This window comes from Gadus chalcogrammus, chromosome 17, assembly GCF_026213295.1.
Source record: "Gadus chalcogrammus isolate NIFS_2021 chromosome 17, NIFS_Gcha_1.0, whole genome shotgun sequence".
NCBI lineage: Eukaryota > Metazoa > Chordata > Actinopteri > Gadiformes > Gadidae > Gadus > Gadus chalcogrammus.
Window position 1 is genome coordinate 15710122 of NC_079428.1, and position 7738 is coordinate 15717859.

At 46.9% G+C, this 7738-nt stretch overlaps 1 non-coding gene across 1 annotated transcript; it reads right to left on the reverse strand.

Moving 5' to 3' along the window:
• Positions 1 to 7397: 7397 nt before the first annotated feature.
• On the reverse strand, positions 7398 to 7516 carry LOC130370624 (5S ribosomal RNA). The gene has a single exon (XR_008893105.1). It is a non-coding gene; the product is annotated as a 5S ribosomal RNA (ribosomal RNA).
• Positions 7517 to 7738: the final 222 nt, after the last annotated feature.

Below are 7738 nucleotides of genomic sequence, written 5' to 3' on the forward strand. Positions count from 1 at the left end.
TCCTGACCCTCTCGGACAAAGTGAATGCTTTCACAAAAAAGCTGCAGCGTTGGGCAGTCCGTGCGGAGAGTGGGGATTTTGAGATGTTTTCGGAGCTCCATGACTTTTTGGAGGAGGAAGACGTGAATGTAAATTCATTGAAGGCCTCCATCAACGTTCATCTCCAAAGCCTCCTCGAAAAATTCCATCAATATTTTCCGACGGGAAATGTGGAGAATTATGATTGGATACGACAACCATTCACCAGCTGCTCTTCAAACGATCTGTCATCTGAGCTCGAAGATGCGCTGCTTGAGCTATCCAGTGACCGAACCATACAGACATCGTTTGCCTCAAAATCACTGGATGAATTCTGGCTGTCTGTTGCGCAGGAATACCCCAGATTGTCCAAGGCTGCCATGGACATTCTAACTCCGTTCGGGTCGACCTATCTGTGCGAGAAGACATTTTCGTCCCTCGCATATATAAAAAATAAATACAGATGTCGGCTCAGCACCGTGGAGGAAAATCTCCGTGTCGCCGTATGCAGCATTCCTCCTAGAATTAACTTGCTATGTTCACGGAAGCAGGCCCACCCTTCCCATTGAAATTGTTAAAGATAGTAAACCAGAAAAGCGAAATAAAAAAATACCGTTATTGTTCTCGCCATATATATAATTCATGTAACGTTGTAAGCCTAATGCTGTGTGTGTGTGTGTGTGTGTGTGTGTGTGTGTGTGTGTGTGTGTGTGTGTGTGTGTGTGTGTGTGTGTGTGTGTGTGTGTGTGTGTGTGTGTGTGTGTGTGTGTGTGTGTGTGTGCGCGTGTGCTTTTCTGATCTGATAGCGGCAGCCTATTGTTTAATCGTGATTGTTTGGTTGAAAGCAAAGGTTTGGCTGAAAGCAAAACCTTTTGCGTTCTCACACGCCTGTTAGAGTTGCGAAGCGAGGTGCGCACCTTCCTCTCAGACGCAAACTCTGCTTTTGCAGAGTTCCTCCTAGAATAAACTTGCTATGTTCACGGAAGCAGGCCCACCCTTCCCATTGAAATTGTTAAAGATAGTAAACCAGAAAAGCGAAATAAAAAAATACCGTTATTGTTCTCGCCATATATATAATTCATGTAACGTTGTAAGCCTAATGCTGTGTGTGTGTGTGTGTGTGTGTGTGTGTGTGTGTGTGTGTGTGTGTGTGTGTGTGTGTGTGTGTGTGTGTGTGTGTGTGTGTGTGTGCTTTTCTGATCTGATAGCGGCAGCCTATTGTTTAATCGTGATTGTTTGGTTTTCTCGGTTGTTGTTCATATGGAATAAATAAAACTAATTACTTTGCCTACTATTTTTTGCTTGATTTAGTTGTTAACGTTTGAGGGGGTATTTTGAGTAAGGACTTAGAATGGGTTTGGGGAAAGTGGGGTCGTCAGACCTTACAATACTTTTTTGTGGGGTCGCCAGACAAAAAGTTTAAGAACCACTGCTCTAAAGGTCTGGATTTCATCTCTTTTTTTTCATCTGCCAGCCCATAATTAGACATCGCTAAGCCTCCCATTCAGCTGCTGTCTTATCAGCTAAATTGTTCTATTAATAGACTTAAACATACTAAATTAAAGATGGTATTTAGTCTTGACATTTCTTGACTCAACCCTTCAACTATAAAGGAATCCACAGAGCAATTTTGTTCATGAATTAAACTTCCAAACAAATTTTTGTCGTTTTCTCAAATTATATTTAATTTGTTTCTTAAATGAATGCTTCGGAAAGTTTCAATCTTTTTTAATATGATCTGAACATTTAATGCATACAGTGTATTAGCCTCTTCACCACCTGCATGTTGTCCTGTGTTGGAGACAATTATCTCTTTGTAATGACTTAAAACAAACATGAATCCTACTACTCTGCGTGGATCAATATGTGCACAAGCTTGAATGATTTAAAAGTAGGATTGTTAAAACTGATAATTAAATTACACATTACATTTCATATGTTTTTACAGCTTTTTACTGACCTTGATGCATAATAAATGTTCACGTTGTTTTAAATATTCTGCTGTTCACAATCCTGTGTGTTTTGAATAGCTGAGTTTTCTGTTCCTGTTTGTTTGGTGCTTTGTATGTTTTGTTTTGCATCCTCAACTTCCTTATAACTTTTGAGACAGATTACTGAAATAAATTCTAACAAATTTATTTTGTAACCGTAAGTTTTACACTATATTCGGTGTAGTGTGTATGTGTTTTGGACAGGAGGAGGAGTATAAAGGTATTATTATAGCAAAAGTCTTTAGCACCTGTAACTGCAGATTTTGAATGCGTACACTAAAGTCACAAATGTGTAACAGTAAATTTTAAGTCCTAAATATTTATTTCGCATGTGTACTCTAAAGTCACAAATGTGTAACAGTACATTTGATGTCATAAGTATTTTTTCTACCATTGTAAACACTAAGTAGGGTCTACGAGTTCACACGTCTTTGTTCCAGGTGCACAAATCCTATCCTGTGCATCACAACTTCAAAGATTCATGCACTTGACACTTTTACTACAATCATTGCAGTGTGGAGTGCGGTAAATGACGAGACAAGGGACAGAGATGGGTCGAGTCAGCTTTACTCTCCACTTCAATCAAAACACGTGTTACTCCAACATGAGTTCAAACGTAACTGCCGAGAATCCGAACTGTCGTAAATCGGAACAGTAGTAAACTGGAACTGTCGTAAACCGGAACTGTTTCCCTTAAAGGTACAGTCCCTTGGTGAATGTCTTACCACTGCAGTTGTGGGTCACCACACAGGCCCCCCCAGAATTCCCCCAAACAAACAGGTCCAAAAGGTCAAAAGGAGCCGGCACCACGCCGCTTATGCGATAACAAAAAGTTAATGTGTATTTCTCTCATAAGTTTTTGTCATTATTAAAGAGAGGCCTGATTCTCAGATATGCATGTTGGATGGCTACGGACCGGTGTAGGTCTGGGAAGAACTTCAGGCCAAAATCTTGCAAGCGAGCCGCTGGGTGAGGTGCAACGAGATGGAGCACTTGCTGAGTCATTTCCTGTAGGGCTGGAGCCACAGGTTGAAGCGTATGCGTCCTTTGAGACCCCCTTTGATATATAAGAGAGCCCAAGGTACAGCTTACTTAAATTTTCTCGACTCAGTCACCTATTGCATCACTTCCTTTAGGGCTTCGGCCTCCTAATTGATCATTGTAGTATAATTGAATGCCCTCTTTCATATAGGCCTATATGATACCTCCACCACTGGGACGTGGCAACAATTCCCCAAATCCATATGGGGAGGGGGGGGGGGGGATGCTTGTGGACAGTAGGGGTGTACACTAGACATAAATAGGAAGCAAACTCAGGAGAAGGAATGACTCGTTAAATCAATGAGCTTGGTGTTTTGCTTTCAAAAATAGGTTATAGAAGAAGTCTAAACTGCAGAAAATAAAAACATTCAAGCTGCCTTTAAGGATACCTTGGAATATCTGTCTATTTTTTAACCATCGGACCCTAGTTTACGACAAAAACAACACAATTAACGGCAGCTCCTTTGCCGCGTGGTTTTTAGAGCCATATAAGGATTAGAGGGGGTGGTCGATAGCAACCACCATAGCAACCATGACGGTCAAGTACCTGGATGCAGCCCCGTTGAAAAAAATAGAATACCACCCTACACACTCAGGAGATTAATGATGTTTAAATTATTAGGACCATGAGGTCTTTATTTGCATGGGTTTACATTTCGTGCTGTGTAGCATGGAAAAATCGGAGAAACACTCCCATTCAGAATGCATTAGTTTACATTTCGTTCTTTGAGCACGGTTATTTATATTTATTTATTTATTTTCAGTTTTTGAGGACGCTCACTTCCGGGTTGGCCAACACACTCCACCACTCTATACTGTAAAAACACATGTTCAAGTTGAATGATAATGCATGAATTTATTCTTTATTCTGCCATAGTAACATGGTAAATAAATGGCAAAAAATGGGCTGAGAACGAATTCGTATTTACGATATGTTCAATAAAACGTAATCACGGACAAAATACCTACGTTTTTTAGACAAACGTAATTGAGAATGCCAAATAGTTCTCTGGGAACGTAATTTTGATGAGAAGGGGTTGCTCTGTCTGTCTTGGTCTCTATAGCAACGACCTCAGCTACCCAGCACTGATCAAAAAAACGATTGTTTCCCTCAATCAAAGCACAAAACAGGACAACTGATGCCCATAAACTTAACCCACACATGTTGTGTAATTAACAAGGACACGTTGGTGTAGTTGTGTTGAGGAATGTCACAGATTTCACTGTAAAATCGCCGTTAATGTGCAGCCATCGGGTCTAGCCAATGGGATGAATGAATGCTCATAGCTTCATACATTGCCGTGGAGGGATTACATTGCAATGAGTGGAAAACCTTGCCGTGGAGGGATTACATTGTAATGAGTGGAAAACCCCCTGCGTCGAAAAAAGAAGCACATGGTCCTGCGTTAGCCAATGGGATGAATTCTCATAGCGTCTCTATGTGCAGCCATCGGCTCTTCCGTTAGCCAATGGGATGAATGCTCATAGCTTCATATATTGCCGTGGAGGGAATACATTGTAATGAGTGGAAAACCCCCTGCGTCGAAAAAAGAAGCGCAAGGTCCTCCGTTAGCCAATGGGATGAATGCTCATAGCGTCTCTATGTGCAGCCATCGGGTCCCCCGTGAAGGGGTTACATTGTAACGAGTTGAAAACCCCATGCGTCGAAAAAAGAAGCGCAAGGGTACCCTTTGGCGTCAGAAACTGAAGCCAAAGTCACTGACCGTTCGTCAAAAATCGACGCGTTCAGAGTGAGAATGTGTTGGAACTGCGGCCCCCAGTACGAGGAAAGGTCGGACGGTGTGCCGAAACAGGCCACCCAAGCCATAACGAACGCCCGGGCCACCTCAGCTGCTGTAGTGTAGGACAGGGCAACCACTTCTGGCCACCTGGTGGTCCTGTCCACCATGGTGAGGTGGTACGTGTAACCACGGGAGGGTGAAAGCGGGCCCACCAGATCCACATTCACATGGTCAAAACGCCTCTCCGGCACTTTGAAGAGGGCCAATGGGGCTTTGGCATGACGAGTTACCTTCACACGCTGGCACGCCACACAGACAGCGGCCCAGGCCCTGACGTCCTTCCGCAGGCCCGGCCAGACGAACTTGGTCCCCACCAGCTTGGCAGAGGTCTTCACCCCCGGGTGGGAAAGGCTGTGGATCGTGTCAAAGACCTTACGCCTCCAGCCAGCAGGCACCATGGGGCACGGTTGGCCAGTGGAGACGTCGCAGAGGAGCGTAGTGTTGGCCGTGCCAAATACCACATCCTCCATGAGGAGCGCTGTGGGGGCCGTCCTGTAGGCCTGTACCTCAGAGTCCGTAGCCTGATCCCCAGCCATAGCTGTGTAGTCGAGGCCCAAGTGGACGGAACCAATAACCACCCGAGAGATTTTGTAGCCGACTGCCTCTCGGCATTCACCATGTGAATGTGGACCTGGTGGGCCCGCTTTCACCCTCCCGTGGTTGCACCTACCACCTCACCATGGTGGACAGGACCACCAGGTGGCCAGAAGTGGTTCCCCTGTCCTACACTACAGCAGCTGAGGTGGCCCGGGCGTTCGTTATGGCTTGGGTGGCCTGTTTCGGCACACCATCCGACCTTTCCTCGGACTGGGGGCCGCAGTTCCAACACATTCTCACTCTGAACGCGTCGATTTTTGACAGTGACTTTGGCTTCAGTTTCTGACGCCAAAGGGTACCCTTGCGCTTCTTTTTTCGACGCAGTCCCGACCAGCGCTCACAGCTGTTAATGAGCGCTGGCCCGGGCTTTTCCCCGGGCCCCAAAACTGCCAGGCTGGCGACACTGCTTGGCCTTGGCCCCAAACCTGGCATGGTAGTAACAACACCCGTCGCCACGCTGTCGGTGGGCTGTCACAGCGGCTGCAATGTCCGGGTCGTACCCCGGGGGCGGAAGTGGGGCCGACGTGTGCTGGGGGGGCAGCAGCGCATGGACAAACTGCTGCCAGTTGGCGAGGAAAAACCTGTCGGCCTCCACAGCCACCGCCCGGTAGTCCTTGGAGGCAAAGAGGGGGGAGCTGGCCAGTGCGGTGCGCACAGGTGCTGGAAGTTGTCGCAGGAAGATGTGGGCGAAAAGGAAGGAGGAATCCGCCGAACCCAGCACAGCCAGCATCCTCTCCATCAACTCGGACGGCTTGCTGTCGCCCAGGCCGTTTAGGGAAAGCAGGCGGTCCGCCTTCTCCAGCTCCGACAGTTCAAAAAGGTAAACGAGGACCGTCTTGAGTGCGTCGTACTTGCCGACAGCTGGAGGAGCCTCCAACCGCGCCATAGACCTGGCCGTCGTCGAGGCATCTAAGGCTGCTACCACGTGGAAATACTTCGTCACGTCCTGCGTTATTCCTCTCAGCTGGACCTGGGCTTCGATGTGTTGGAACCACGACCGTGGGTTTTGCTGCCAAAAGTCTGGTAACTTGACGGTGGCAGCATAGATAGCACCGACGTTAGCCGCGTCGTTAGCCGCGCTGCCAGCGGCGGCCGGCGCCGCAGCGGGCGCATTGTTATCACCGTCGATGTGTAATATAGTTCAGCCGTATCCAACTCGCATCAGGGGTCACCAATTGTGGAGTGCGGTAAATGACGAGACAAGAGACGGAGATGGGTCGAGTCAGCTTTACTCTCCACTTCAATCAAAACATGTGTTACTCCAACATGAGTTCAAACGTAACTGCCGAGAATCCGAACTGTCGTAAATCGGAAAAGTAGTAAACCGGAACTGTTTCCCTTAAAGGTACAGTCCCTTGGTGAATGTCTTACCACTGCAGTTGTGGGTCACCACAGCAACGCAGTTGGTGCAAAACACATTCGCACACCCGTGTTTCATAATCTAAGAACATGCACAAAAGTTGTGCATTTGTAAATCCAAATGTGAATAATAATAATAATGCATTGAATTTATATAGCGCTTTTTCCTAGACACTCAAAGACGCTTTTACATTGAAGGGGGGGACCTCACTCACCACCACCAGTGTGTAGCACCCACTAGGGGTGATGCACGGCAGCCAATCTGCGCCAGAACGCTCACCACACACCAGCTCGAGGTGGAGGGTGAGGGAATTAATGAGTCAGCCAATTATACAATTATACAGGGGGATAATTAGGGGGCCAGATTGAATGAGCCTGGTTGGGCCAGGACACCGGGGGAAGCCCTACTCTTTGCGATAAGTGCCCTGGGATCTTTTTTTATGACCTCAGTGAGTCAGGACCTCGGTTTTACGTCTCCTCCGAAGGACGGCGCCTTCCGCAGCACAGTGTCCCCGTCACTGCACTGGGGCATCGGGAGTGATGTTAAGGCCAGAGCGAAGAGTGCCAGCTATTGACCACCACCCGACACCACTTACAGCACCTGGTATTCCCAGGCGGTCTCCCATCCAAGTACTAACCAGGCCCGACCCTGCTTAGCTTCCGAGATCAGACGAGATCGGGCATGTTCAGGGTGGTATGGCTGATGAACTAGTGCATCAGAAGTTGCACATCTGTGAAATATTTCCTCACAAATGAAATTATATAGATCGCTATGTTCAATGAGCACTTTAATGAGCGAGCACAAGTCCATCGATACAACTGCTCGAATCTGCTGATACGATTCTCAGCTGTTGTTTTTCTTGCGGTTACTTTTGCAAAAAGTGTAGCAAAATTGATTTGTATCCGTATTAAGCAGAGCGCCCGTGGGGG